This window comes from Poecilia reticulata, chromosome 3 (genome assembly GCF_904066995.2).
Source record: "Poecilia reticulata chromosome 3, P_reticulata-male-v2, whole genome shotgun sequence".
In the NCBI taxonomy this organism is placed as follows: Eukaryota; Metazoa; Chordata; class Actinopteri; order Cyprinodontiformes; family Poeciliidae; genus Poecilia; species Poecilia reticulata.
Window position 1 is genome coordinate 34,505,918 of NC_088832.1, and position 15,572 is coordinate 34,521,489.

Sequence of the window (15,572 nt, forward strand, 5' to 3'; positions counted from 1 at the left end):
GTAGCGTAGTTATATGATGGTGATCTGCAGGTACATGTGGGTAAAAAAAAGCCAACGATTACACAACACTAAGTTACATTATAGGGACATGTTTAGCAAAATTCACTTTTCGTATTTTACTTCCATTTTGTTTCTCAGCTGCTCATAAAAGCAGCTTAAAAAAAATGTGGCAACAAGTTCATGTTTTTTGGTGTCCGAAAAGAAGCCGTTTCAAAAAACGTCTCGACTGTCGAGTCACATTCCACAAGCGCCGTTACCTAGCAACCCCCAGTGGAGTTCCGCCCGTTACCTAGCAACACGAGCCGAGTTCCAGCAGCAGATTATTTGAATTTAAAGCGACAGAGCCCCTAAAAAACGGACCACTCTGATAGGTTAAAATAGGCAGAATCTCATTCCCCAAGAATGATTTTCTAATGAATGTGTTTGTGTAGATCTATAGATCTATTCTGACAAGAAAGGAGCAACAAAGCACCAGCTAATTATAACATTTTTAACAGACTAGTTTGTTCATTGCTTATTTCAATTATATATGAATTTATGGTGTTTTTGCAAGAGGACGGCATACATGCACGGCATCAATCTGACTTGGGAAGAAACTGTCTCCATGGCAACAGGTTTCTGCAACTAGTCCTCTCTAGCTCCACCCTGATGGTAAAAATTTAAACATTTTGTGTCCAGCATGTGTGGGGTCTACAGCTTCCTTTCTTTTTGATCTGTGAGATTTTTAGTCTTACTAATTAAATCTCCATTTTCCTCTCATGTTAAACAGATAATGGAGTAAAAGTGAGATTAGAAATAGTTCAGTTTGTTCCCGATTCCTCTGTGAATAAAAAAGCAAATTTTTTTTTTTTTTTGCTCCAATCTGTAAAATGTTACTAAGATTTACAGAACCATAAATTTTAGTTTCATCGTGTCTGGTTCTGGTCTAAACAGGAAGTGAGATTTTAATATAAATCTGTCTACGTTTGCTTTTTTGTCACGTCGGGTTTAAAATGATGACGGTAATAAAAAGCAGAGGACAGATGGAATCTGCGTTTAAAGATGAGCAGTGGAGATGTCTGGCTGCAGAAGCTGCCTGCAGACCGCAGCACAACATGGAGGAGGAGGAGAAAAGAAAAGCCGTCAGCAGCTTCCCACACACACACACACACACACACACACACACACACACACACACACACACAGACAGAGAGAGAGAGACTGGAACAAAATCTGACTGAAGACAAAAATAAAGAAGCTGAAAAGCTGCAGGTCAGCCTGCAGTCACGTTTAAATTGACCACACAGAAATATTCAAAATTATCTCATTTATATTCAACAGACTGCTTTTTAAAGTGGAGCTTTCTCTTATTCAGGAAGCAAAGACCTGAATTAATCGATTACTAAATTAGTTGACGATTGATCTGATTAATCCTTCAGAACCAGAATCTAAATCAGATTTAGATTTTTACTCGTCACAATTTTTTTCTGGGATGAATTTTATAATATTTGTGATATTACAGTTCATGCATGACGGGAAATGTGAGATTTTAGATTTAGAAACAGATCTATAACCCTCGTCTTCGACTCTCCCTGCATTTCCGCCCTAAATGTGAAAATAAAAACAATATTCAAACCGAGCTGCGCAGGACTAGCGCAGGCTGTTCGCGCCAAAAAATAGAAAATTACAATAAAACTGTTTATAAAAACCCACAATAACGGTCAAAACTTCTACATAGCACACTGACAAACAATAATACACAACATGTGTTAGAGAACCCAACGTGAACAACATCCATAGAGAAAACAGCGAACTGGACTCACATTCAGCGGGGCTACGGAAGCCCCGGAGGCACAAACGAGGCAGAGCCCAGAAAGGCGATTCCCGCAGGAAACGGTAACAAAACAGCAAATAAAAATAACTGAATGAGATGAAATTCACAAATACTCATTATTAATAATTTTAAAAAGTAAATTTGTAACTCTGATACATTAGTTATGAACTTTATGATTCACTGCTTTCTTAAGAGGATGTGAAAGTTTCTGCAGCAAAAGCCTGAAATGAGTGGGAGAAACGCACCAACTCCAGATTTAACATTTATTAACTCCATCCAGCTCCGTCTGTGTTTTATGGCTCTCTCCGGTGAAGACGGCCTCCGTCTCTCTGTCTCGGTTGTTCTGGGTCTTGATTCGTGACGCCGGACTTTGAAAAGGCCAAACTCGTCAGCGGGTTTCCGGAGGACGAGGCGCAGACAGGCGCCGGAATTGGTTCCTGCTTTTTAAAGTCCAATCCCAAAGCTATGAATCTCAAACAGGTCGGGAGGAAAATCTCAGAGTCTAAATCCCACCGCACTAAGTGATTCCTCTGAGCTGTTCGGTCTCAGCTTTACGGTCAGCAGGACTCCAGGACCCACCGCTCCGGCGGCGGCCATTACACGGGAATCAGTTTCCGGTGTGGCGGAAAGGCGCAAACTGATTAAAAAAGTTATCCTGCTGCTTTTACATCCTCAACCTCAAGAGTTTGCTTTCCTCTTACAGATTTCTTCTGTTTTTGCTGCTTTTGTCAGATTTAAACGGATCAAAGAATTTAAATTAAACGTTTCATGGCGATAAGCTATGATGGAGATTCTTTTGTTATGATTTTATAGCAAAAATTAAGTCATAACATTGTGAGAATAAATATATAAAGCAACAAGAAAATTGTTTTATTGAGAAAAAAGCTTTTTTTTTAAAAAGAAAATTATTAGTTATTTTAATAAGAGAATAAATACATAAAATTACAGGAAAATCATTTTGAGAAAAAAGCTTTTTTGAAGAACAAAAAATGTGAATAAGGTCATAATATCACCACAATAAAGTTGCACAGCAATAAAGTCATAATATGAAAATAAAGTTGCAAAATAAACAGAAACAAGTTGTAATTTTATATATGAATAAAGCTGTATTAATACAAGAATAATGTCATTATGGTACCAAAAGAGTTAATATTACAGCAGTGAAGTTACGATATGGAAATAAAGTTTTTTCTTGTAATTTTCTCCTGCTCACATCCAAGATGGCGGTTGATGTTTTAAATTAAAAGCAGCAGCAGATCTCCTGTTTCTTCTTCTAGTAATTCAGCTCCTCCCAGTCAGTTTATTACAAATTAAAACTGTTAAACGTGCCGACAGGATTCAGATCCAGACGGCTTTTCCCCTCCTCTCCATCCGGATCCCGCCTCACCGAGCTGGTACTGCCAACGAGGGGCGGATCGGAACCAGTACCTGGTTTTCAGTGTTTTCACACACGAACAGCTCATTGGGTGGAAATCAAGCAGCGCAGAAATCATTTAGGAATTCAACCAGCTGATAATGTCTGCAGCCAGTCCAACAATTAAGAAATCGTTGCTCAACAGCTCACTGCACAGATTCAGAGGCTCAGAAAATAAAGTGATAATGAGGAGATTATTCTGCTCTCAGAAATATTCTGGGATTTCTCCTCTTTCCTCATCAAACCTCCAAACAGCAGCAGAGGTTCAACATCTTATCAGGAAAGTAAAAAACTTTTAAAAAAAGAAGGTCTTCAGCTCTGACAAAATCTGTCCAGCATCTAAAAGAAGTTAAACTGTTAAACTTTAGAGTCTGACACAATCAGACTCAGTTGTAGACATGAGAACCAACATCTTTTACAAACAGCAGCAGCTAAAAGCCAACAGGAACAGAAGGAGACATTTTGTTCCATCATCAGGAGCTAAACGTGAACATTTCCCATGAGTCAGGCTTATTCTGATGGCACATTTTCACAATTTGAAACTGCTTTACATCATAGAAACTTCCTGCAGTCTGCCACCAAATGAAAGAGAAATAAACATTTAATCAAAATCCAATAAATCAAATCAATGTTTCACTTATGAATCCTCTAATCCTGGAAATGTTCTTCATTTAAGAAGGCCGGGTTTGGAATCGTCTTTATGTGGCTCTGAGGGTTCAGGTCAGAGGTCAGCCTGATCTCTCGTTTCTATCTGTGATAACTGAAGCTGCGTGTTGACTCTATAACTCTAGATCTATAACTCTAGAGCGTTCCTCTTTAGGTCCAAAGATAATAACTTCAGTTTCTGTTCAGCTGGAGAAAGTTTTGGCGCCTCAACGCCATTTGTTCTAACGATCTGTTCAGTGATTGGATGGTTCACCTGGTGACATCATAATTTACAGGTGTGTATCGTCTCTACACAGAACACACCAGGTTTTTCATAGTTTACTCCCCTGTGAAGGATGACTGTCTGGAAGTGACCAAAGTTTAAAAATTTGTTCCAAATGCTCTTCGTTTTGATCCAAACAACAAAAAACACACACAAAAAAAATCGACTTAAATTCTTCCACAAACTGCAAGAAGAAAAATTTACTTCCTGTCGTGTATTTAGGAGAAAAATGGAACGGTTGCTATGGTGACCGGCAGGTTCAAAACATGCTGCAGACACACACAGAAAAAATGCTGCAAATACAGAAAATAAGAGCAAAAATCTACAAACAGCAAGAGAGAAAAAAAAAACTGGAACCACAGGAAGTAAGAGCTGAAGGGAAAATGCTGCAAAAACAACAGCAAGTATAAAATGCTGCAAATTAGATCCACTAAACCAGGGATGTCGAACTCCAGTCCTCCGTGTCCTGCAGGTCTTAGATGTGCCGCAGGTACGAAACACTGGAGTGACATGGCTTCATGACCGCCGCCTTGTGTAGATCAGTTAGTCCTGCTAACGACCTAATTATTCTACTCAGGTGGGGCAGCAGAGGCACATCTAAAAGCTGCAGGGCAGCGGCGCTCCAGGACTGCAGAGTGACACCTGTGCACTAAACAAAAGTCCTCCAGGCCTCTAGGGGGAGTCTGGAGTCGGTAATATAATCAATGTAAACATGCTGCTGACCTATAACGTTGTGAAAAACATGAAGTAAAACATAATTTCTTCCTTCCTTTCAACTTTCTCCTCGGTGTCCCATCTTTACTGAGAGCCTAGTCCCATATTGTCGTGATCCGTGTTTATTTTTGAGTTTTCTGTGTGATCCTGTTCCCTGTGAGTCCTGTCTCTGCGTTTTCCCCGTGACTGTCTCCCAGGTGTGTCTCGTTCCCGTGATTACCCCCATGTATTAGTCTCACCTGTTCTCTGTGTTCGTCGTCGGATCCTTGTCATACTGTCGTCTGTTCCCGTTGATGCCCGTTTCCCCGTGCTGTTCTGTTTGGATTATTATCATTAAAACTCATCATTTTTCACCACATCCTGCGTCCACTTCATGACCCATATGATCAGTTGGCCGACTCCCCCTGGTGGCCTGGAGGATTCATGTTCTGTGGCGTTATTTTGGTATTTGTGGCCGAGTGAACGGGAAATGCGATATGCAGTTTACTCGCAAGTAGGAGCTTCAACGATGATCAACTAAACCGCATTTTGAAATCGATCATTTTGAATTGATTGTGATTCTAAATAAAATCTTTTTCTCCCGCGCCTTTTATAAGCAGGTGCAGACGACAGATTGATATTCTAACTAATATGAGACAGAGAATTGCAAAATCTAAATGATAACAATTAGAGAACAACTAGGAGGTGAGAAACGTCGAACCCTTTGTTGATGTGAAAACGTTGTTCATGCAGATTCCAGCTCTGCAGGCAGGAACACAAACTAGACAGGGATTCTTTTTTATCATTACTACACAAATAATTCAGCCGAGCTGACGGTGACGGCTGTGAGCCAAGCACTAATGCACCATTAAGGTATTTATCTCTCCTAAATAAACAGCCGCTCCACAGTGTCCTGCCTCGTTATGTTTCAGATACAAACTGGGGAAAGTCATCCAAAGAGGCTTTTTATAGAATTGCTGGATTAACCTGATTTTTTCCTGTAATGTCCTGCATGAATGTGTGTTTTCAGTGAATTCACTGTACAGCATCCACCTCTCTCAGAGAGAATAACCTTTTGTTCCACCTCCACGGTCCCCAATTACAGTAATCTCCTTCCTGAGTTAATCCCACTCCGAGGAACTTTGAAGTGGAGGCGCTTCGGCGAACATCAAAGTTTTCTCCTCGGCTCACGGCGGCAGGAGAGAAACTCTGCGGGAAATAACGGCCGAGGACGGAGGAGGATGTCATGGATGGAGAATCCCACACAACACAAATATGCCCTCCACCGGACCATTAGAGGGGAAATCCACCTGCAGCCTCAGACTCCTTTCACCGACGTTTGGCCGTCTTACAGAGGAACTGGAGGCAGAAAATCCAGTTAAATATAAAAGAGGCGAAATGTTATGTCAAATGGAGCCATAAAGCACAACTTTAGACTTGAAGGGCACCATGTCTTAAAATGTTTTTGTATGATAATAGCACTACTACACCGATACAAACCGCTGTGGCTGCAGAACAACATGAAATGTCAGCTTTTATTTTAGATTTAACAAATTTATCAGTTTAACTTCCAAAACGAGAAGAGGATTTAATTATATTTAAAGACGAGCAGGTGAAACACGATTTAGGAGAAGATTGAGAAGTTGGATGCTAAAAACAACAACAGGTATAAACTGCTCAGTTATTTTAGCCCAGAGGTCGCACTAGACTTTTTTTGTTATCCGTCATGTTGACCGACAGCATAAAAAAAAAATCAGTCATGTACTATTTTTACCCGTCAGTTATAATCATATTATTTAGGCTATTTAGCTGCATTTTTATGGGGTTTAGTTAATATTCACCTAGTTGAACCGTGAATCCAGATCCCATCACATATAAAGCTGATAAATGCATCTAACATTTTCTCCATAGAGACAAAAACCACTGACTGTGGCCCCAATAACTTATAATAAATTAAATTAAATGGCTCCACTTAAATTACTGTCACTTATCTTGCTGTGGTCTGAACGCACAACCTCACAAATTCCTCCTGGTTCGCATCTGCAGAGAAATCTGCACTAGTTCATCAGTCAGTTGTATCTGCCTGATCCAAACCAATCAGTTGAACTCTGAGTGTTTTACCCTGCGCGGTCCGGTTGTGAGCTTTTACCAGGATCTTTTTCCTTGTTTTCGCTTCTCCGAAACGAACAGATGTTACATCAGCCGCTGACCTTATGGGAGCAGGAGTGTAACATCATCAGCTCCATTTGTTAAAACCGCTGCGTGAGTCAAGTTTAATTCTTTGCAGCGGGCTGCGCATGTTATGGTTTCACTGACTTCTGCACCGTCTTTTATTTCAGTAAATATAGATAGAAATAGATTCAGTAAGGATTTTTTATTGATTGATTTTAGTTGCCTCTACGATGAAATCTTTGCGTAAAGTCTACAATGTCTGCCCATGTGCACCAGACCAGGGTGTTAATTATAACCTGTCAAAATGACCAACGGGCTTCAAATCTTCCCGTCGTTTAACTAAACAAACCAGTCAAATACGGAAAATATTCTGTAGATTAATACATCTGGCGACAGTTAAACGCAAACGGAGCCCAAACACTTAGCTAAATGTTGACTTACTTAGCATTAGCAGCTAGTAGCTTTTAGAAATAATAGGTAGCAACCAGTCTTAAGCATCAGCAAGTAGGGAGCTAGTAGCTTTTAGCATTAGCTTCAGTTTACTTACAGAGCAGCATTTAACAACAAATGCTGCTATAAGATACTTTTTAAAATGTTACATTAGCAGGAAGATACCTAGTAACTATTATGATTAGCAGCTAGGTAGCTAGTAACCATTAGCATTAGTAGCCATGTAAAAAGGTTTTAGCATTAGTAGTTAGGAAGCTAGTACATTTTAGCATTGGAGCAAGGTAGCTAGTTGCTTTTAGCATTAGAAGTGGCACCTGGGCGACTAGAAGCTTTTACAATTAGCTGGTAGCTTAGAACTAGCTTAAATTACTAGTTAGCTTCAAATTTCAAGGATTTTTATTTTTTTTAAATCTTACCAGTAACTCCTTGAGGCCCCTTTCTGCCCCTTAGCGGCCCCTCATGGGGCCGTGGCCTCCACTTTGAGAAACACCGCTCTATTTTATGGTCCAGTTGGACTGGTGTGGAGACCAACGGGACTAGCCGGTGTGTTTCGTACATTTCTGTCCCCCAGCCAACGCACCGCGGTTTATTGGTTCCTGCTAACCGGGTCGGTTTTATTAATCTGTTTCCAGATTGGTTCTAGGACTTTATTACTAACTTTTTAATCGTTTCTCTGTGAAAAGAAAGTATTAAAAGTCTGGAAGCTGAAACTGAACCTTAACTTACTTCAGCAGAGTTTTTTGAAGGCCAGCCAGGTTACAAAAACCCTCTTTACTGCATCGTTCAGGATAAAAGTTGCAACAAAATTCACGACAGAGTTTCAACAGACTTTTAGATGACGGGGCTCAGCTGAGGTCAGGGATGATCCTCCAATAATCACCAGATATAAAATCAAAAAGTCGTGATTAAAGGTTACAGCCTGCGGAGAACACAGGTAAAGCACATAAAGCTTTAATAAAACCAGGACTCATGTCTTCCACGAACCTGCAGCTGTTCCTTCATCTTTGCCTCCACGCCTTATGAAACGTTTAATCATCTAATTCACCCTCACTGCTGGTCCTGGGCGCACTAACAACTAAACCGGCTTTGATTAATTATTCAGGTTGAGTTTCCTTTTGTCTGCAGGGCTTTCAGACGATTAATTAGAGTCCAGACGGGCGGCGCGGCGCGGCGCGGCGCGGCTCCTCGGCCCTGAATGAAAACCGCCGCAGTGGAAAACAACCAGGAAGATTTTATCCATCTGCTTTTGTGAGAAAATCAATTTGTGGCTAAAACGTTTTGTAAGAAGGGAGGCAAAATGTCATCCTCATTAGCTTTTAGTTTACTGACGGCTTTCTGAGTTAAGACAGTCGGAAACAAAAGGCCTTTATGAACCCGACATGTTTCAGATCATTTTCCTGAGCGTGAATCTGAACCGGTCACGGCTGCCGAGACCCGAACTGGAGGAGGAGGAAGGAAAGAGGGTCAGGAGGCAAAAACACGCAAAACACGAATCTGATGGGAGTTTTAAAGTGGCTCTTCAATGCCAGGCTTTATGGTTGAGTTTCAACCGACACACAAAGGGAAGAGGAAGCAAAACGCTGCCAGGTTCTCAAGGTTCGTTTCCTATTCCACTGCTTCAGTAACTGCAGAGACCTGGGACTTTTCTCCATCAGCTGAAAACTGGCCCCATTATTCGCCTCAAAATGGTTTAAAAAATGTAAAAAATAATGTTTATAGTTCAGGCGTGTTGAAGGAGAGTGTATGGAAGAGGATTAGTGCCACTGGGGAAAAAAAAAAACATTTCTCAGAAGATTATAGTCAAAATTGTGAAAAAATTAATTCCAAGAAAATTCAAAAATCTGAATTTTGAGATTAAAATCCAAATTGCAAAAAAAAGTTACAATTCTGAGAAAAGTCAGAACTTTGAAGAAAGTCAAGATTTTTAGAAAAATGTTAGAAATCTGAGGAAAAATTCAGAATTCTGAAATTAAAGTCAAAATTGTGAGAAAGTCAATTTTTGTGTCTTAAAGTCACAAACTCTGAATGTAATTATATAATGACATAATTTTTACTTTAAAGTAAAAATTTTGAGAAAATTGTAAATTTTTCTCACTTTAATCTCAGAATTTTGAGATTAAAGTTAAAATTATGAAAAAAGTCAAATTTTTTAGAAAAAAAAAAAATCTGAATCCTGATATAAAAACCAGATCGGCCCCAATCCTCTTCAATAGAAAATCAATTTGGTGGATTAAATCCTCAACGAAACTCAACTTGTTTATTCTGAGTTAACTTTTCTCGTTAATTATAAAACTGTTGGTCATGAATAACCTTCATCATGAAGCCAGGAAGTGAAGAAGATCTGGGAGGAAATACAGGAACAAACATTTACCCTAAATACTTCATCAACATAAAATAAAAAGCCTGTAACTCAACGGTGTGAAATATTTTTAGAAATGCAGTAAAATATTTATGATGATTTCTTCTTCTTGACTGGATGCAACGATGTTCTCACACTTTTTTTGGCTTTTTGGTTATTTCACAACTAAATGGAATAAAAGCTGAATGAAGCGGCTCTGCTGTCCGGATCCACCGAGGAAATCGTCTTAAAAACACAAAACCTTTTCTCCCTTTCTGGAGCCGAGACGCTTCAGGCGCAGATCGAGGTTTAATCAAAGGGAGGAAATCTTTTGGACCTTTTTGTCGCTGTAGTTCAAACACAATCTTTGATGCTGGAGTTAATTTGAGCCGCTGGGTTTTGAAGTGAAGATGAGAGTCGGACGTCTGAAGAGGCTCAGCAGCTGCAAACGTGTTTAAGATACTTTTAAATAAAACACCAATCAAAGCCATACGTCCATCTTTTCTTAAATCTGAACAAAATTCTCTTGTTTTCACTCAGAATCAGCAAAATTATTTCCATCTGCTGAAAGTCACAGCGTTTCGGTTCAACACGATGAAATCAGATTATTATATAATAACCACGGAGGAGATGATCCAGTTTATCTTCACTTCTACATGCCGGTGTTGAATTAACACCCAAAAGTGTCTTTATGTGTCCAAGTCAGCTGGTGTTGAATTCAACAATACAGAGTTAACATTTACACCGGTGCTGGTGTTAAAATATATTAACAGTAACACCAGTGTAGTGTTGATCACAAAACATAATGTGGTGTTAAAAAAGTAAATAATTGACCCATAAGATGTCAATATCAATCAAATCCAGTGGAAAATATTGAAAACAATACTTTTCTTAAACCCAGTCAGTATTATAGGCCAATTGTTAATTTTTTAAAACTTTCAAAAGTGTTACTTGACTTGGACACATATAGACACTTTTGGGTGTTAATTCAACACCAGCATTTTTACTGTGTAGATGCTTGAAGCAACCATCTTCATCTGGTCAAACAGTGATCAATCAATCAATCAATCAATAATCTTTATCATCTTTATAGAAACCATGAGGTTCTGGTCCAAAATGTGCCAGTCAACCCAGAAAAAAGCAGGAAATGATTGTGAATTTGAACCTGGTCACAAAACGTCGTCATCTACAGAAACAAAAAAATTACTCAGTAAAAGTAAAACAGTATTTGGTAAAAGTTTACAGAGTAACTAATAAGATTAATCAATTCATATTTAAAAATTACATCATCAGACGAACCGAAATACAAAGTTAAGTGGAAATTTTAGTATCTTAAGGACTAAAATCACATATAAGTAAAAAAATAACATCAGTGTCTTTGAATAAAAAACTTAAATTTTAGCAGAAACTCCAGGCGCGTCTGTCTGGTGGATTTTTGGTTAAATCCTCCTCTCTCCACCTCCATCTCTCCACCTCCATCCTCCTCTCTCCACCTCCATCTCTCCACCTCCATCCTCCTCTCTCCACCTCCATCTCTCCACCTCCATCTCTCCACCTCCATCCTCCTCTCTCCACCTCCATCCTCCTCTCTCCACCTCCATCTCTCCACCTCCATCCTCCTCTCTCCACCTCCATCTCTCCACCTCCATCCTCCTCTCTCCACCTCCATCCTCCTCTCTCCACCTCCATCTCTCCACCTCCATCTCTCCACCTCCATCCTCCTCTCTCCACCTCCATCCTCCTCTCTCCACCTCCATCTCTCCACCTCCATCCTCCTCTCTCCACCTCCATCTCTCCACCTCCATCCTCCTCTCTCCACCTCCATCTCTCCACCTCCATCCTCCTCTCTCCACCTCCATCTCTCCACCTCCATCCTCCTCTCTCCACCTCCATCTCTCCACCTCCATCCTCTTCTCTCCACCTCCATCCTCCTCTCTCTCCACCTCCATCCTCCTCTCTCCACCTCCATCCTCCTCTCTCCACCACCATCCTCCCTCTCTCCAACTCCATCCCTCTCTCTCTCTCTCCACCTCCATCCCTCTCACTCTCTCCACCTCCATCCTCCTCTCTCCACCTCCATCCTCCTCTCTCTCCACCTCCATCCTCCTCTCTCCACCTCCATCCTCCTCTCTCTCCACCTCCATCCTCCTTTCTCTCCACCTCCATCCTCCTCTCTCTCCACCTCCATCCTCCTCTCTCCACTTCCCTCTCTCCACCTCCCTCTCTCCACCTCCATACCTCTCTCTCCACCTCCATCCCTCTCTCCACCTCCATCCTCCTCTCTCCACCTCCATCCTCCTCTCTCCACCTCCCTCCCTCTCTTCACCTCCCTCCCTCTCTCTCCACCTCCATCTCTCCACCTTCATCCTCTCTCCACCTCCATCCTCCTCTCTCTCCACCTCCATCTCTCCACCTCCATCCTCCTCTCTCCACCTCCATACCTTTCTCTCCACCTCCCTCCCTCTCTCTCCACCTCCATCCCTCTCTCTCCACCTCCATCCTCCTCTCTCCACCTCCCTCCCTCTCTCTCCACCTCCATCCTCCTCTCTCCACCTCCATCTCTCCACCTCCATCCTCCTCTCTCCACCTCCATCCTCCTCTCTCCACCTCCATCCTCCTCTCTCCACCTCCATCCCTTTCTCTCCACCTCCACCCTCCTCTCTCCACCTCCATCCTCCTCTCTCCACCTCCATCTCTCCCTCTCTCCACCTCCATCCTTTCTCTCCACCTCCACCCTCCTCTCTCCACCTCCACCCTCCTCTCTCCACCTCCATCCTCCTCTCTCCACCTCCATCCTCCTCTCTCCACCTCCATCCTCCTCTCCACCTCCACCCTCCTCTCTCCACCTCCATCCTCCTCTCTCCACCTCCCTCTCTCCACCTCCATCCCTTTCTCTCAACCTCCACCTTCATCTCTCCACCTCCATCCTCCTCTCTCCACCTCCATCTCTCCACCTCCATCCTCCTCTCTCCACCTCCATCCTCCTCTCTCCACCTCCATCTCTCCACCTCCACCCTCCTCTCTCCACCTCCATCCTCCTCTCTCCACCTCCACCTCTCCACCTCCATCCTCCTCTCTCCACCTCCATCTCTCCACCTCCATCCTCCTCTCTCCACCTCCATCCTCCTCTCTCCACCTCCATCTCTCCACCTCCATCCTCCTCTCTCCACCTCCATCCTCCTCTCTCCACCTCCACCCTCCTCTCTCCACCTCCATCCTCCTCTCTCCACCTCCATCTCTCCACCTCCATCTCTCCACCTCCATCCTCCTCTCTCCACCTCCATCTCTCAACTTCCATCCTCCTCTCTCCACCTCCATCCTCCTCTCTCCACCTCCTCTCTCCACCTCCATCCTCCTCTCTCCACCTCCATCCTCCTCTCTCCACCTCCACCCTCCTCTCTCCACCTCCATCCTCCTCTCTCCACCTCCATATCTCAACCTCCATCCTCCTCTCTCCACCTCCATATCTCAACCTCCATCCTCCTCTATCCACCTCCATCTCTCCACCTCCATCCTCCTCTCTCCACCTCCATCCCTTTCTCTCAACCTCCACCTTCATCTCTCCACTTCCATCCTCCTCTCTCCATCTCCATCCTCCTCTCTCCACCTCCACCCTCCTCTCTCCACCTCCATCCTCCTCTCTCCACCTCCATCTCTCCACCTCCATCCTCCTCTCTCCACCTCCATCTCTCCACCTCCATCCTCCTCTCTCCACCTCCATCCTCCTCTCTCCACCTCCATCTCTCCACCTCCACCCTCCTCTCTCCACCTCCATCCTCCTCTCTCTCCACCTCCATCTCTCCACCTCTATCCTCCTCTCTCCACCTCCATCTCTCCCTCTCTCCACCTCCATCCTCCTCTCTCCACCTCCACCCTCCTCTCTCCACCTCCATCCTCCTCTCTCCACCTCCATCTCTCCACCTCCATCCTCCTCTCTCCACCTCCATCTCTCCACCTCCATCCTCCTCTCTCCACCTCCATCCTCCTCTCTCCTTCTCCATCTCTCCACCTCCATCCTCCTCTCTCCACCTCCATCTCTCCACCTCCACCCTCCTCTCTCCACCTCCATCCTCCTCTCTCCACCTCCATCTCTCCACCTCCATCCTCCTCTCTCCACCTCCATCTCTCCACCTCCATCCTCCTCTCTCCACCTCCATCTCTCCACCTCCACCCTCCTCTCTCCACCTCCATCCTCCTCTCTCCACCTCCATCTCTCCACCTCCATCCTCCTCTTCCACCTCCATCCTCCTCTCTCCACCTCCATCTCTCCACCTCCATCCTCCTCTCTCCACCTCCATCTCTCCACCTCCACCTCCATCTCTCCACCTCCATCTCTCCACCTCCATCCTCCTCTTTCCACCTCCATCCTCCTCTCTCCACCTCCATCTCTCCACCTCAATCCTCCTCTCTCCACCTCCATCTCTCCACCTCCACCCTCCTCTCTCCACCTCCATCCTCCTCTCTCCACCTCCATCTCTCCACCTCCACCTCCACCTCCACCCTCCTCTCCACCTCAATCCTCCTCTCTCCACCTCCATCTCTCCACCTCCACCCTCCTCTCTCCACCTCCATCCTCCTCTCTCCACCTCCATCTCTCCACCTCCATCCTCCTCTCTCCACCTCCATCTCTCCACCTCCATCCTCCTCTCTCCACCTCCATCCTCCTCTCTCCACCTCCATCCTCCTCTTTCCACCTCCATCCTCCTCTCTCCACCTCCATCTCTCCACCTCCATCCTCCTCTCTCCACCTCCATCTCTCCACCTCCACCCTCATCTCTCCACCTCCATCCTCCTCTTCCACCTCCATCCTCCTCTCTCCACCTCCCCCACCTCCATCTCTCCACCTCCATCTCTCCACCTCCATCCTCCTCTTTCCACCTCCATCCTCCTCTCTCCACCTCCATCTCTCCACCTCCATCCTCCTCTCTCCACCTCCATCTCTCCACCTCCACCCTCCTCTCTCCACCTCCATCCTCCTCTTCCACCCCCGCCCCCCCCCTCCCTCCACCTCCCTCCTCCTCTCTCCACCTCCATCCTCCTCTCTCCACCTCCATCTCTCCACCTCCACCCCTCCTCTCTCCACCTCCATCCTCCTCTCTCCACCTCCATCTCCCCACCTCCCCCTCTCTCCACCCTCCTCCTCCCCCACCCTCCTCCTCCACCTCCATCCTCCCCCCCCCTCCCTCTCCCCCCCTCCCTGCTCTTCTCTCCACCTCCACCCTCCTCTCTCCACCTCCATCCTCCTCTCTCCACCTCCATCCTCCCCTCCCCCCTCCTCTCTCCACCTCCATCCTCCTCTCTCCACCTCCATCTCTCTCCTCCTCTCTCCACCTCCATCCTCCTCTCTCCACCTCCATCCCTCTCTCTCCACCTCCATCCTCCTCTCTCCACCTCCATCTCTCCACCTCCATCCTCCTCTCTCCACCTCCATCCTCCCTCTCTCCACCTCCCATCCTCTCTCCACCTCCATCCTCCTCTCTCCACCTCCACCCTCCTCTCTCCACCTCCATCCTCCTCTCTCCACCTCCATCTCTCCACCTCCATCCTCTCTCTCCACCTCCATCCTCCTCTCTCCACCTCCATCCTCCTCTCTCCACCTCCATCTCTCCACCTCCATCCTCCTCTCTCCACCTCCATCCTCCTCTCTCCACCTCCATCTCTCCACCTCCATCCTCCTCTCTCCACCTCCATCCTCTCTCTCCACCTCCATCTCTCCACCTCCATCCTCCTCTCTCCACCTCCACCTCTCTCCACCTCCACCCTC

The 15,572-nt window shown here is 44.9% G+C and overlaps 1 long non-coding RNA gene across 1 annotated transcript; it reads left to right on the plus strand.

Moving 5' to 3' along the window:
• Nucleotides 1-2,923: 2,923 nt before the first annotated feature.
• On the plus strand, nt 2,924-4,931 carry LOC145551187 (uncharacterized). Its single transcript, XR_014087033.1, has 2 exons — nt 2,924-4,645; nt 4,733-4,931. It is a non-coding gene; the product is annotated as an uncharacterized LOC145551187 (long non-coding RNA).
• Nucleotides 4,932-15,572: the final 10,641 nt, after the last annotated feature.